Raw genomic sequence first — 17,096 nt, 5'->3', positions numbered from 1 at the left:
TGGTGGTCTCTGAGACTACGTTGTCCTAACTCCAGGACCTGAGAGAAGGGATTTCCCTGTGAACTGAGCTTGTAAAACTCTAGGTGAAAGGATTTGACTGTGTCTTTATCACATTTCTATTCTTGTACTGATTCATTCATTCAATAATATTGTATAAAAACCTAATAATTTCCAGGTCACTTTTTCAGCCTAGCTATATAGAAGTGAGCAAGGATAAGTCTCTTTCTTTGTCTATTTTAAATTATAATGTGTGAAGTAGAGAACCAGAAAGGAGAAAAGTTAAGTGGAAGTACAGTGAGGAACTTAATACAAAATACTGTGACATGAAGAGATGGAGTTGAAAGCAGGATGCTTTTAGACAGCCGGAAGAACAGAAGCACTATGATGGGCAACGCCAATCCAGTCAGGGTTTTCTGAAAAAGGATGAATCCGAAATATAAAGCTGTAGTGAAGAAGCAGCAGTTCCCTCAAAGGAAAGGGTGTGGCTATTTCCCAATTTGTAATCCCTAAGGACATGATATTGAGATTTATGGTGTGTCTCTGTGTCCCCACTCAAATCTCATGTCACATTTTAATCCTTATGTATCAGGGGAGGGAATTGATGAGGGTGACTGGATCGTATTGGTGGATTTCCCCCTTGCTGTTCTTGTGATAGTGAGTGAGTTCTCACAAGATTTGATGGCTTAAAACTGTGTGGCACTTCCCCCTTCTTTCTCTGTCTCCTGCGCTGCCATGGTAAGATGTGCTTGTTTCCCCTATACCGTCTGCCATGACTGTAAGTTTCCTGAGGCCTCTCAGTCATGCTCCCTGTTAAGCCTGCAGAACTGTGACACAGTTAAGCTTCTTTTCTTCATAAATTAGCCAGTTTTAGGTAGTTCTTCATAGCAGCATGAGAATGGAATAATACATTGAGTAAACACAACATAGATGTCTACTACATCCTCTCCTTCTTTTTTTTTTTTTCTTTTTTTAACTACCTTAACTGTAAAATTACATGATAGCAGGCTGGGCATGGTGGCTTACACCTGTAGTCCCAGCATTTAGGGAGGCCAAGGCAGGTGGATCACTTCAGGTCAGGAGTTCAAGACCAGCCTGGTCAACATGGTGAAACCTCATCTCTACTAAACAATACAAAAATTAGCTGGGCATGGTGGTGCACACCTGTAGTCCCAGCTACTGAGGAGACTGAGGCAGGAGAATCACCTGAACCCAGGAGGTGGAGGTTGCAGTGAGCTGAAATTATGCCATTGCACTCCAGCCTGGGTGACAGAGTGTAACTCTGTCTCAAAAACTAAAATAATAAAATAAAATAAAATGATATGAATTCAAGTTTTGGACAATAAGTTATTTAAAAAATCACTTTATAGATGGCCTCTTAGACAACATAACTAGAGATTGCATCTACAATGTTGCTTAAACATTTGGTAATTTAGTAGTTTATAGAACAATTCCAATACTTCAAACCTTTTATTCAGGAAGTAATAAAATTGTTAGACAATAATCCTGAAAAGTCACTGGAAGTTGTGGAAAAAAGTACATTCTCTAAAAATGTATGACAAAATAATATATCATGTATTTGTTGGAATATATTGCATAACTAAAAATGTGAAACTAAGCCTTGTGACAATGAAGGAAAGAGTAAAATATTAATATAATGACCAACCCATATTCAAATTTAGCCAATAATATTACCAGTTACTTTGTACAACACTTTTGAGGTTACCAGTAAACTAATTTTATATTTAACGTTTAGTTTTGTAAATGTTTTATCTTTCTCTTCCAAAAGTTTGAAGATGGCAGAAAAAGTACAAAGAGAAATAATCATTTCCTCCTCTGTGCTGCCTCTGATCTTTGTGCAATCTCATTAAATTACTTTTTATGTATTTTTTGTTTTAATATATTTCATACATATTATTTCAATGTGTTTGTATTTGTTTACAGTTCTGTCTCTCCTACTGGCCTGGATGTTCAATAGAGCTGGTACTATTTATATTCCATTTTTTATCTCTAATGCTGAGTTTAGTAATGCTTGACACATCACCACTGGTTAATTAATATTTATTAAATAAACAAATGAGCCCATAACACTGAAGGACTTTGGAAAAGTTATATTTTTCTCTTTACCAGTTGGGGACGACTGGAATGAAATTGAATGATGTGAACAGGAATGAGGTAATTGATTTACATTGTTCAAAATCTATTGCAGAAAAGTGATAGCCAAAAAGCAAATGGAATTCCTTTTCCAACCTTAAGTAGGAAATCAAGGGAGCGAGGGATGTCCTCAATTCCTTCTGTTATGGAGGAGTCTTTGAAAAGGGATTTTTCCCTTTTGTGACTTCAGCTAAAATGTTTTGCCTTAGACAGACTAGATGGTGCAAACTGGTGATTACTTATTTCAGTTTTGAGCATATGTTGAACGAGCCATAAAATTGTTTCCTTTCATCAGGGATGCAATGTGGTAAGTACAGGGGTAGCCATGCAAACTCAGTCCAACCTTTCTAACCATTTAATGGGATTCTATTGGGTGCTGTCTTTGTGGACCATTTTCCATATGGAAAGGAATCTTTTCTGTGACCTCCAATGCAATCAAAACTATTTGGCTTAATTTTATCTTTTTCTAGAAGAACAGATCCAAAGAAAAATTACAAAAGACATGTAATAGAAGTTTTACTCCTTTCTGCTGGAGGGGTTTGCAATGTGACTACTTTAAAACTTACTATTTTGCAAAAGCTAATTTTCTTCAAGAGGCTGTTAGCACTCAAATCAGCAGCACAATAAACTTACCAGAATCAGACTATGTTGAATGATGAAAAAAATTGTTGCAATTTTATAAAGCAGAATGACTTGCTTTGTGATATTATTTATTTATTTTATTATAAAATACATGTTAGAATTGAGATGAAATGGATGTTTCTGGTTTAAGGTCAATGCATACTACACAATTCGGTGAACCTCAAAGCAGCCACTTCATTACATTTCTTAGAAAAGGCAGTGTCATAAGAGGTAACCACTCAGACACCTAAACCTGACAACTTAATTCAAACCTCAGATCTGTCACTTATTAACTATGCAAAATCCTGTAACTTATCTTTGCCTTACTACTTTTCTTGGTAAAATTAGATTAATGTGTGTGTTTATATATAAATATACATATACTATGATACAGGCCATTATATATGTATGTGTGTGTGTGTGTGTGTGTGTGTGTGTGTCTGTGTACATGCACCAATATGTCAACCCCAATTATGTTTTCAGAAACTGGTAAATATATGCCAAAGTGGCCCAGAGAACGAATGGATCCATTGGACTTTGGCAAGTATAGGGCATTCACTGACTCAATTGGCCCATTTGTCTTCCATTCTCCATATAGCTCCATTCTATTATTATTATTATTATTATTATTATTATTATACTTTGAGTTCTGGGATACATGTGCAGAACATGCAGGTTTGTTACATAGGTATACACGTGCCATGGTGGTTTGCTGCACCCATCAACCCGTCATCTACATTAGACATTTTTCCTAATGCTATTCCTTCCCTAGCCTCCCAACCCCTGACAGGTCCCTGTGTGTGATGTTCCCCTCCCTGTGTCCATGTGATCTCATTGTTCAGCTCTCACTTATGAGTGAGAACATGCAGTGTTTGGTTTTCTGTTCCTGTGTTTGTTTGCTGACCCTAGAAGAATACCATTCAAAACATAGGCATGGGCAAAGACTTCATGACTAAAACACCAAAGGCAATGGAAACAAAAGCCAAAATTTACAAATGGGATCTAATTAAACTAAAGAGCTTCTACACAGCAAAATAAACTATCATCAGAGTGAACAGGCAACCTACAGAATGGTAGAAAATTTTTGCAATCTATCCATCTGACAAAGGGCTAATATCCAGAATCTACAAAGAACTTGAAAAAATTTACAAGAGAAAACAAACACCACCATCAAAAATGGGCGAAGAATATGAACAGACACTTCTCAAAAGAAGACATTCATGTAGCCAATAAACATATGAAAAAAAACTCATCATCACTAATCATTAGATAAATGCAAATGAAAACCACAATGAGATACCATCTCATGCCAGTTAGAATGGCGATCATATAGCTCCATTCTAAGAGGGAGGCCATAATAACTCTTCTGACGTTCAGGTATCCATGTCAGCTCACATTCTCTGTGGAATAATTCTTTGAATATATAAGCATGCTGATTTTCTCAATGAACAGTCGCCTTAGAAAACTTTCACCATGGCTTCAACAGTAACCAATCTCCTTGTTCATGAGCTTATAGTTGCTTACCCTTGCCTCAAATAATTGCTTATTAAGGTGTAACAAAAATGTGCTTCATTCTTTGTTTCCCCTCAACTCCAGAATCATAGCTACCTCTTCTTGCTTTTCATTCTATTTCCTTTCTTGATTTCAGGCTTGTATGTATTTGGAGTTTCTACCCCAACCCTTCCCCCATATTTTGCTCCCAAACATTATTTTAGCTTCCCAGTTCTGGCTTTCTCACTGACACGATGATGCTCCTTTGTTCACGCTTTCAGTTCCAACTAGCATTCCCATCAAGAACATCCCGCAGCTCCACAGTTGAAATTTCCACTCTTTAACACTTTCAAACTCTCTAATCTTCCCTTCCCATGGTTGAACTTATTCCTCTGAAGTATCAATAAACATTTACTTCTTAATTTACTGAACTAATTTTGTAATTGTGTTTACATTTGATTTTATAAAAGACATAGTCACCCGTATTATTGTTTTCTCACTATCATCTTCTAAATTGATTGTTTAAGATTATCTTAACCACCTACTTTTTTGTTGTTGTTCTGGCTGCCAAAACAAAAACTGACTCAAAATTTGAAACACTGTAACACATTAGCACATCCCTTAGAAATACATGACATTTCATTCTAACTACTCATTCTACTTAAATATTTTAAGCCCTAGGATACTCCACTGGGGACTGTCTCATACCTTTATGGTTTTCTGACACTTTGTAGATCACATAATATTCACATAACAAACAAGTTTAGCATTCATATATCTTCCTTTTGAATTAAACTCTTTATCATTATGAAATTCCTCTCTTTAGATCTAGTCATAAGTTATGACTGGGTTCTATTTTGGTAAGACTGGAAACTTCTGGCTTACTGCTGTTCCTAAGGTGCTGCTTCTTTCTGGGGCTTTTAAATAAGGATCTTTGTCACCTCATCACTGCAAGATTACAGGATATATTGAATTCTGCCTGTTAGAAATTTTTAGCTCACTTTTTAATATTTAACTGCACACAGCTTCAAGTTTTGACAAATGCCTTGAGGTAAACGATAGACATGTTTGTAAAGACTCCAACATGTCACCTTAGCCCCATATGAAAAGTAAAATGTCTCATGGTTTCCTGTCCCTCATTAGAGTATGTTATTTATTTATTTTTTATAGGCACAATTCCTGACTTCTCAAGCTTTGACTAGCTCTAGTCACTTGTAAATGATAAGTGTTCACATGTTAAAAATAGCTGTATATCCCCAGTGTTAATTCACCACTCCCTTTAATGTCATCTTATACAGCCTCTTCTGTTCTGTTTCCTTACCTAGATGAATGGGCCTCCGTTTCTAAGCACTGTGAGCTGTGGACCACTTAACTTATTCAGAATTCAGAAAACAGGCCATATGTTCAAGGCCCCCAAGTCTCCAGTTTTGTTACTTTAACAACCTTTGCCACCACTAAAGGTTCTGTGATTTAGCTTTTGGCCCAGCAGGAGCTCATGGCCTGGTGTGTGCCCACATCTGCAGCCACACCCAGGACCAGCAAATGCATAGAGGGAAAAATAACAGCTTCCAATTGTCATATTCCTTCTGAACAGTTCTCTGGCAGTTGTCAGAGAAAGCATTGTCCTGACATCACCAACTACACCTAACTCAAAAGCAAGATTTTTATTTTGTTTTAATCTTCAATTTCTCCCTCTTGGCCACTAGTTTGCTCCCCTGTAAGTTGAAAGTTCTATCCGATCCTACTTAATACAACCTTCAACACTTATGAAAAGAATAGTCTCTTTCTAGCAAGGCTCACCTTGAGTTTGTTTGGCCTAAACATGGAACCAGTTGTTCCACTGAAAATCCTGATTCCTGTTAGTGAAGAATAGCATTAGAGAACTAGAGGCTGAAATCTTGGCGTTAAGGTTATGTTTCAGACTGTTTCTTGTGACAGCTAAGTAAATGCAACCTGAAATGAGTTACAAAAGGTTATCCCTGAAAAAAAAAGATGAGTTCATGTTGACATTTCTAACATGATACAAATATTGCTGCAATCATAGCATATTAACTTATTATCCATTTTTATAAAATGTGATATACTGTTTTATGATATCATAATATACTTTACCATATTGTTAACTTCCACTTCTATTTTTCTTTTAACTCTTATAAGAAGTGTCCAGTCATGGGTTATAAAGTAAGAAAGTCCAGTAAGTAAAAATTTTCAAATTCATTTTAACACCAATTTTCCAGAAAACATAAAAACCTCATCGCTTTTCTCTGAAAACTGAAAATTTCAGTAGCCTAGGAGACTGATATGGCTTGGCTGTCTCCCCACCAGAATCTCATCTTGACTTTGCACGTGTTGTGGGAGGGACCCAGTAGGAGGTAATTGAGTCATAGGAGCAGGTCTTTCCTGTGCTGTTCTCATAATAGTGAACAAGTCTCAAGAGATCTGGTGCTTCTGTAAAGCGGAGTTGCCCTGCAGAAGTTCTCTTTTTGCCTGCAGTCATCCATGTAAGATGTGACTTGCTCTTAGGACAAAAACCTAATTCATGCAGGGCTGAAAACCTAGATGAAGGGTTGATAGGTGCCACAAACCACCATGGCATATGTATACCTATGTAACAAATCCGCATGTTCTGCCCATGTATCCTGGAACTTAAAAATAAAATATAATAAAACAAAATAAAATAAAATAAAGATGTGACTTGTTCCACCTTGCCTTCTGCCATGATTGTGAGACCTCCCCAGCCATGTGGAACTGTAAGTCCATTAAACCTCTTTTTTTTCACAGCCTTGGGTATGTCTTTATCAACTGTGTGAAAACAGACTAATACAGAGACATGTGTTTCAGATAAAGGCACAAGCAATTAGTTAGGAGTAAAGAAAAGTATAAGACAGATTGTATTAGTTTGTTCTCACATAGCTGTAAAGATACTACCCAAGACTGGGTAATTTATAAAGGAAAGAGATTTAATTGACTCAAGTTTCCTCATGGCTGGGGAGGCCTCAGGAAACTTACAATCATCGTGGAAGGAGAAGGAGGCACCTTCTTCACAAGGTGGCAGGAGAGCAAAGAGGAAGTGAAGTGGAAAGAGTTCCTTATAAAACCATCAGCTTTCATGAGCGCTCACTAACAATTACAAGAACAGCATGGGGGAATCTGCCCCCATGATCCAGTTACCTCCCACTGGGCCTCTCCCTTGACACGTGGTGATTACAATTCAAGATGAGATCTGGGTGGGGACACAGAGCCAAACCATATAATATTTAATATTTTGCTTTGTTTTAATTTGAAACTCACCTTTTCTTTGTGGCATTAACGTCATGTAGTTAAACATATTAAGCATTTTTTTTTTAATTTTTTGAGATGAAGTCTTGCTCTGTCGCCCAGGCTGGGGTGCAGTGGCAGGATCTTGGCTCACTGGAACCTCCACCTCCCAGGTTCAAGCAATTCTCCTGCCTCAGCCTCCTGAGTAGCTGGGACTACAGGCATGCACCAACATGCCCAGAAATCTTTTTTTAGTAGAGATAGGATTTTGCCGTGGTGACCAGTCTGGTCTCGAACTCCTCACCTCATTGATTATCTCGTCAAGTAAGACAAATGGTTATAACCCACACTTAGTTCCCTAGGTAAAGCTCCCCAAGCGCCATAGGCTGCAAAGCAATCTCCCTACGTATCTACCTTTCAAAAGAAGACATGGGAAACATCTCTAGGCCATAAAAGCCAGAGACACCCGGCATTTATTTGTCCCTAGGAAAGGCATATTTATGTTCCAAAAATTTAGTGTGAGAACTCAGTCTCTTCCCCATTCAATTTTTAAGAACCAAAAATGTTTTCCATACTTTTGGGAGGAGTGAGGTTGATGGTCTATCTCCCGTACATAAACAGAAAACTTCATGTTTTGTCCCTCAGAGTGAAATATCTGGTCACTCTTGTAGGAAAATTTTTGACTTGGCTTTCATCATGGTACTGCAGGGGTTAGTTATTTTATCAGTGTTTGATGGTTTTTAGTATGCAGATTTTTCACTTTCTTGGTTAAATTTATTCTTAACTATTTTGTTATTTGTAATGCTATTATAAGTGGAATTGTTTTCTTCTTTTCTTCTGATAATTCATTGTTAGTGTGTACAAATGCAACTAATTTTTATATATTAATTTTGTCTTCTGAACCTTTACTAAATTCCTTTTTTAGTTATAACAGTTTTTTGGAGGAGTGTTTAGGGTTTTATATATAAAAAATCATATTGTCTGCAGAGACAATTTTGCTTCTTATCTGATTTGGATACCTTTTATGTCTTTTTATTAACCAATTGCTCTTGCTAAGACTTTCACCACTTTGCAGAACAGAAGTGGTGAGAGTGAGCACTCTTGTCCTGTTCCTAATTTTAAAAGAAAGCATTCATCATTTCACCAGTGAGAATCACATTGGCTGTGAGCTCGTCACATATGGCTTTTATTGTGTTGATGTACATTAAGTCTACATCTAATTTGTTAGGAGTTTTTAAACATGAAACATTGTTGAATTATGTCAAATCATTTTTCTACATGTATTGAGATAATCACATGATTTATCTCCTATATTCTTTCAGCGTAGTGTATTACATGTATTGATCTGTACATGTTAAACCTACCTTGCATATCAGGAATAACTCACTTGATCGTGGCGTCTGATCTTCACAACACACTGTTGAACTAGGTTTGATCGTATTTTATTGAGGATTTTTGACTTTATGTTCATGATGGACATTGCCCCGTGTTATCTTTTCTTGTAGTCTTCTTATCTGAGTTTGGTTTAAGAGTAATGCTGGCCTTGTATAATGAGTTTGACAGTGCTCCCCACTTTTCGATTATTTGGAAGAAACTGAGACAGATTAGCTTCCATTCTTCTTGTAATGCTTGATAGAGTTCACCCTTGAAGCGATGTGGTGCTTTGCTTCTCGTTTTTGGGGAGTTTTAGATTACTGATTAAATATCCTTACTCATTATTGGTCTGACAGATTTTTCTGTTACTTCATGATTCATTCTTGGCAGGTTATATGTTTCTAGACATTTATTATTTTCTTCTAAATTATCCGGTTTCTTGGTATATACTTGTTTATAGTCATCTCTCATGATTTTAAAAAATTTCTGTGGTATTAATAATAATGTCTCTGTTTCATTTATAATTTTATTCATTTGAGTCCTCTTTTCAGTTTTCTTGGTTTTTCTAAAAAGCAGATTTACAAGTTTTATTATTTTTCCAGCACTCAGTCACATTGATATTTCTATTATTTTTCTAGTCTTTATTTTATTTATTTCCATTTTAATATTTACTAGATAAGTCTCACCTCATTTTTAAACTAATACCGGCATATTCTCCTAAAGAAAATTATGTTGGGTTAAGAAAAATCAATCAATATATTGGTTGAAACGCCTTGAGACCATTCTAAATTATCATATATTGTAATATCATAAATGAAGATCATTTTAGTTATCAACTTCTCAAACATAGGTAAGAAAAATAGTTACATATTCTACTTGATTTAGCATCACATAAACATTTAAAATCTATTTAACAGAGCTGCAGTTTTCTTTGTCTGCACTTTATTAATTTTTATTGTCAGTTAAGTGTGACTATTGTTACTTTCATTCGTAAGTATAAAATTCAGTGGTAAAAATAAGTATGAAGTCAAATTTAGAATAATTTAATATTGTCATGATGGTGTTAAATCAGTTATATCTTTAGTGAGAAGGTAAAAAGACAACACTATTAAAAATAATAGTAAGTACAATAATTTGTTAAGAGATACGAAATATAAAAAGATGAAAATTATGACATCAAAAACATAAAATGTTGGAGAAAAAGATGGAGTAAAAGTGTTGATTATTTCATGCAATCAAAGTTAAGTTGTTATTGGTGTAAAGCCCCCTGTTTTAAGTGTAACATGTTTTATATGCCTCATGGTAACCACAAAGCAAAAACCTATAGTATATGCACAAAAGATAAAAAGTAAAAATCATAGAATTCCATTAGACAAAAATTAATCTCAAAGGAAGACAACAAGAGAGGAATAAAGGATCTACAAAATAACCAGGAAGAAAATAACAAATGCAGTAATAAGTTCTTATCTATCAATAATTATCTTGACTATAAATGGGTAAATTCTCCAATCAAAGACAGAGCAGATAAATGGATTTTTAAAAAGATCCAAGTATATGTTAACTGCTAGAGACTCATTACCTATAAGGATACATGGAGATTCAAAATAAAAGGATACAAATGCTATTCCATGCAAATGTAAACCAAAAAGAGCAGGAACAAAGATATGTATAATATGTAAAGTAAAATTTAAGTCAAAAGCTATAAATTAAATTAGATAATTCTATATCAATAAAGGGGTCAGTTGATCAAGAGAATATGGCAATTGCCAATACATGCCCAAAGCATCTGAGCACCTAAATATGTATAGCAAATATTAACAGAACCAAAGGGAAAAATAGACCGTAACACAATAATAGAATGGGACTTCAGTACTACCCTTTTAGCGATGTATGAACCTTCCACACAGAGAATTGATAAGGAAACATTATACATAAATTACACTTTAAATATGTTTAACATACATACAGAACTTTTCATCCAACAGTAGCAGAATATATATTCTTCTTAAGCACACGTGGAACATTTTTCAAAAAAGACCTTATGTTGGCCACAAAACAATTCTTTTAATAAGAAACAGGTTTTTAATTTAAAAAATAACAACATGCTGTGAAATGACCAATAGGTCAAAGAATAAAATGAAGGAAAATTTTAACAATAGTTTGAGATAAATTAAAATGGACATACAACATACCAAAACGTATGGGATGCAGCATAATTCGTTCTAAGAGAGAGATTCGTAGTAATAAATGCTTACATCAAATAAGAAGAAAGATCTCAAATAAGAAATCTAACATTACATTTCAAGAAATTTAAAAAAAGAATAACCTAAACCTAAAGTTAGTAGAAGAAATAAATAATTAGGATCAGAGAAGACATAGATGAAATAGAGACTAGAAAACAATAGAAAGCTCAGCAAAACTAAAATGGTGTTTCTTGAAAGATAAACAACAAGAAATTTAGTACACCCCAAAAAAGAGAAAAGACTCAAATAAACTGCAATTAAAAGTAAAAACATTAGAACTCCTACATGGATATAAAGAAATCGTAGGAGACTACTATGAACAATTGTGTGACAATATATTGGATAGCCTAGAAGAAATTGATAAATTTCTAGAAATTTACAACCTACCCAGACTGAATCATGCAGGAGAAAGACTAATAATGAATAAGGAGATAGTATCAGTAATAAAAACTCTCACATCTAAGATGAGAGTGATTCCCAAGACCTGATGGCATCTTTGATTTCTATAAAAAACATAAAGAAGAACTAGCACAACCAAACCTCAAACTCTTCCAAAACTGAAGAAAAGAAAATACTTCCAGATTCATTTTACAAAGCCAGAACTACCTACTGATACCAAAGGCAACTTAGGGGCACTCTGAGAACAGAAAGTTACAGGCCAATGCCTGTGATAACACAGATGCAAAAACTGTCAACAGAATACTAGCAAACTAAATTTAATGACATATTAAAATAATCAGGCACCAAAATCAAGTGTAGTTTACCCCATGGATTCAAGGGTGACTTAACAAAGGCAAATCTAAAAATGCGATACACCACATTAACAGGTGGAAGGACAAAAACCATATGATCATCTTAATAGATGCAGCAAAATAATTTGACAAAATTCATCATCTTTTTGTGATAAAACTCTCAACAAATTAGGTATAAAAGGAATGTACCTAAACACAATAATTCCATAACTGACAAGCCCACAGCTAACATTGCACTCAAATGTGCAATGCTGAAAGCTATACTGTGAAGATTGGGGCCAGGGGGATTGAGGATGCCTACTCTCACCATTTCCATTCAACATAGTAATGGATATCCTAGGCAGAGCAATTCATGAATAAAAACAAATAAAAAGTAACCAAATTGAAAAGGAAAAGGTTGTTTTTCTTCAGATGACATTCCCTTGCATATAGAAAATGCCAAAAACTCCATCAAAGAACAGTTAGAACTAATAGAAGAGGTCAGTAAACTTGTAGGGTCCAAAATCAACAAACAAAAATCAGTAGCATTGTTATACACCAGCAAAGAACTATGTGAATTAGAAATAAAGAAATCGTTCTACTTAAAATAGCTACAAAGATAAAATAAAGGCTGGGCACAGTGGTGTACACCTGTAATCCTAGCACTTTGGGAGGCTGAGGCAGGTGGCTCATGAGGTCAAGAATTCAAGACCAGACTGGCCACGATGGTAAAACCCCATCTCTACTAAAAATACAAAGAAATTAGCTGGATGTGGTGGTGGATGCCTGTAATCCCAGCTATTTGGGAGACTAAGGCAGAGAATTGCTTGAACCCTGGAGGCAGAGGTTGCAGTGAGCCGAGATCCTGCCACTGCACTTCAGCCAACCCGGGTGGCGGAGGTTGCAGTGAGCCAAGATCATGCTACTGCACTCCAGCCGGGGCAACAGAGCGAGACTCTGTCTAAAAAAAAAAAAAAAAAGATGAAATAAAATACTTAGGTATCAATTTAACCAAGGAGTTGGAAGATCTGTACACTGAAAATTATAAAACGCTGATGAAAAAATTTGAAGAAGACATAAATATTTGGGGAGATATTCAGTGTTCATGGATTAGAAGAAGAGATACTGTTAAAATGTCCTACTAAAAAAATGCAGACACACATACGATGCAATCCTTGTCACAATTCCAATGACATTTTTTGTAGAAATAGAAAAAAATTCTAAAATTTGTGTGGAGCCACAGAGAACACCAAATAACCAAATAAATCTACAACAAAAAGAACTGTTAGGCATCACACTACCTAACTTTAAAATATATTACAAAACTCTAGTAATCAAAACTACATGATATTGGGATAAAAGCAGATATAGAGAACCAATGAAACAAAATAGAGAACCCAGAAATGTGTCTGTACAATTGTGGATATCTTAGTGTGTTTTAGGCTGCTATAATAGAATACTACATACTGGATAATTTATAATGAGTAGAAATTTAAGGACTGGAAAATTTATAATCAAAGGGCCACATCTGGTGAGAGTCTTGTTGCTCCATCATACCATGGTGGAAGGCATAACATATTGAGAGAGGGCACTCAAAAGAACAAGACCAGGCCAAACTTGCCTTTATAGCAAACCCACTATCACAATAGTAAATCCACTCCTAGAATAATGATAATAATCACCTCTTAAAAGGTGCCCCATCTAAACAATGTCATATTAGAGATTAAGTTTCTGACATATGAATTTTGTGGACATATTCAAACCATAACAACAGTCAACTATTTTTCAACAAAGGTGCCAAGAATGCAATGGAGAAAAGACAGCATTTAACAAACGATGTTAAGAAAACTGGATATCCACATGCACAAGAATAAAATTAGACCCTTATCTCACAACACATACAAAAAATAAACTTAGAGTGAATTATAGACTTAGAAGTAACACGTAAAAGTGTAAACTTATTAGAAGAAAACATGGGGGAAACTCTACGACATTAGTCTGGTCAATGAAATTTAGATATGATCCCAAAAGCACAGACAACATAAGCGAAAAAAAAAAAAGACAAATAATACTACATCAAAGTACAAAGCTTCATCACAACAAAAGACACAACAGAACAAAGAAACAACCTATGGAAAATGAGAAAGTATTTGCAAATCATACATCTGATAAGAGGTTAATATCTAAAATATATAAAAAGTCAAACAACTCAAAAACAAGTAAACAGACAACCTGATTTAAAAATGACAAAAAAAATAGATATTTTTCAAAAAAAGACATATCAATGATCAACAGATATACAAAAAAATGCTCAACATTCCTAGTCATCAGAGAAACGCAAAATATAACCACAATGAGATAAGTATCTTACACTTGTTAGAATGGCTATTACCAAAAAAAGAAAAGATAACAAGTGTTGGCAATGATTTAGCAAAAAGGGAACCCTCACACAGTGTTGGTGAGAATGCAGATTGTACAGTCATTATGAAAACAGTATGGAGATTCCTTAAAGTATAGAAAACAGAATTATTGTACTATCCAGCAATCCCACTTCTGGGTATATGTTTCAGTTTGAATGTTTGCCTCCTCCCAAACTCATGTTGCAATTTAATTGCATTGTATTAGAATTATGAAGTAGGAACTTTAATCATTGAATAGGCTACATGGAAGCTCCACTCTCCTCAGTGAGATTGGTGTCATTACAAAAGGGTGAGTTCAGTCCCCTCTTGCTCTCTCTTGCCCTTTTGTATTTTGTCATGGGATGATGTAGCAAGTAGGTCCTTGCTAGAGGCTGGCAACCAGATATTGGACTTGCCTGCCTCCAAAACTGAGCCAATACATTTTGTTCATTATGTCAGTCTCAGGTATTCTGGTACAGCAGCACAAATGGAGTAGGACAGTAAAATGGCAATAAAAATGTCAGTGTTGCTATAATGAATATCTAAAACTGTGGAAGGGGCTTTGGAAAAAATCAGGGATAGAGATTGGAGCAGTTTTGAAGTTAATGCTAGAAAAATTCTGTATTGTCATGAACAGAGCATTACAGATATTCCAATGAGAAGCAAGAAGAAGAGCAGAGTCATAGGAAAACTCGGAAACTTCTTAGAGATTAGTGGTCTGTGATCCAAAGTTGTGTACAAATATGGAGAGTAAAGGCAATTCTGATGAGGTCTCCAGCGGAACTTAGGAGGAGCATATTGGAAACTAAGTAAAGTCCATTCTTGTTGTAAAGCGGCCAATAACATGAAGGAATTGTGTCAATACCTAAGGCCTTCATGGAAGACAAAATTCCAGAGTGACGAACTAGGATATCTAACAAAATAAATTTTTAAGCTGCAAAGCATTGAAAACCTGTGTGGCTAATTAATTGCATATAGTAAAATTTGAGAAGAGAAAAGTGATTTAACAATTGTATTAGTTCATTTTCACACTGCTATAAAGAACCACCTGAGACTGAAATGTATGAAGAGAAGATGTTTAACTGACCCACAGTTCTGCAGCCTTAACAGGAAGCATGACTAGTGGGCCTCAGGAAACTTAAAATCACAATGGAAGGCAAAGGGGAAAAAAGCATGCCTTCACATCGTTCAAGGAGGTGCGGGGGAGGTGGGGGGCAGGCAAGAATGCTACACACTTTCAAACAACGAGACCTTGTGAGAAGTCACTCACTATTACAAGAACAGGAAGGGGAAAATCCACCTTCCCATGATCCAGTGACCTCCCACCAGGCCATTCCTTCAGCAATGGGAATTAGTTTGACGTGAGATTTGAGTGCGGACACAGAGGAAACCGTATCAAAGATGAAGTTTAAAATTAAAAGAGAAGTAGAATGTAAAAATGTGAAACACTGCCGTCCCTGTTCAGAATAAAAAACGCCGTGTGGGACAGAATACCAAGAGTTGGTGAGCAAGAGAAACTTTGGTAAGGAAGCTTGTATGTATAGAAGCAAACCAGCTGCCACTCATCAACACAATAAGAGGAAGACCCTGAAGGCATTTGAGAGCTCTGCAGGGTTGTCCCTCCCATTATAATCTAGAGCTCTATGCCTTGAGTGTTGAATTGCTATTGGTGAAAGGCACAATGTGCACATGGGACCTAAGGGAAACCTGTGGCCTCAGCTTTCCAAATTTTGGCACTACACTGCCTGGCACTCCACATGTAGCTCAAATGGGCAAAGCATGGCTCAACCTGCTGCTCTGGCATGCAGAATGTAAGAGCTGTGGAAGCATGACTGCCTCCACCTAGATTTGTAAGAATGTATCAGACAGCCTGGGTATCCAGGCAGAGACTTGCCACAGGGGTGACTCCACCATAAAACCTCTATTAGAGATTTCTCTGTGCCATTTGGGCTATGGGAGTAAAGCTGCCCCCAGTAACCCAGAAAGGAGAGTTACCAGCTTAACTGCAGCCTGGGAAAGCTTCTGGCAGGAGGTTTCAACTAGTGAGAGCTGCTGTGTGAGCTGAGCTCAACAAACTCATCGGGACAGGAATGCCTGAGGCCTTAGGGGCCATCACCTTCTTCACTGTGTCTAGCAGATAGGACGTGTAGTCAAGAAAAATTATATTGGAGCCTTCAGACTTAATGGTGTTCTTCCTGTTGAGGTTTTTACTTACCTGGGACAAGTTACTTCTTTTTTTTCTTGTCTATGTTTTCTTTTTCAAATGGCAGTGATGATCCTATGCTTGCTCCATCACTGTAATTTGGAAGCATGTTACGTATTTTGATTTCACAGGCTTATAGAGGAAAATTTACCACAGGATGAACTGTGCTTTAGATTTAGATATGACTTGGGAGTTTGGACTTTTGAGTTGATGCTAAAATAAGTTAAGACTTTTGGGACTATTGAGATGGAATTAATGTATTTTGTATGTCAGCCAGGACAGAATGCTATGATTTGAATATTTGTCTCCTCCATATATTAAATATACATATTAACAATTTATTTTGTGTTTTTAACATAAAAGTTGGTAGAAGATGTCTGCGAAATAAATTACAATCTGCCAAAGTACATTTTAAGAACAGTAAAAACGAGTTATCAATAAAGTGGTGATTAGGTTTCTGTGCTCTTGCATTATTGTTATGACTACATTGTTTTGAGGAAAATAAATAGAACAATTATAAAAAAAAATAAAATTCTCCTGAGGACTGGAACAAGACAAGGATGTCCACTTCCACTACTTCTATTCAACATGGTACTGGAAGTCCCATCCAGAGCAATCAGGCAAG

This window comes from Trachypithecus francoisi, unplaced genomic scaffold (genome assembly GCF_009764315.1).
Source record: "Trachypithecus francoisi isolate TF-2019V2 unplaced genomic scaffold, Tfra_2.0 Lachesis_group0, whole genome shotgun sequence".
Taxonomy (NCBI): Eukaryota; Metazoa; Chordata; class Mammalia; order Primates; family Cercopithecidae; genus Trachypithecus; species Trachypithecus francoisi.
The sequence above is the reverse complement of the archived record's forward strand: the minus strand, read 5'-3'. Positions refer to the sequence as shown.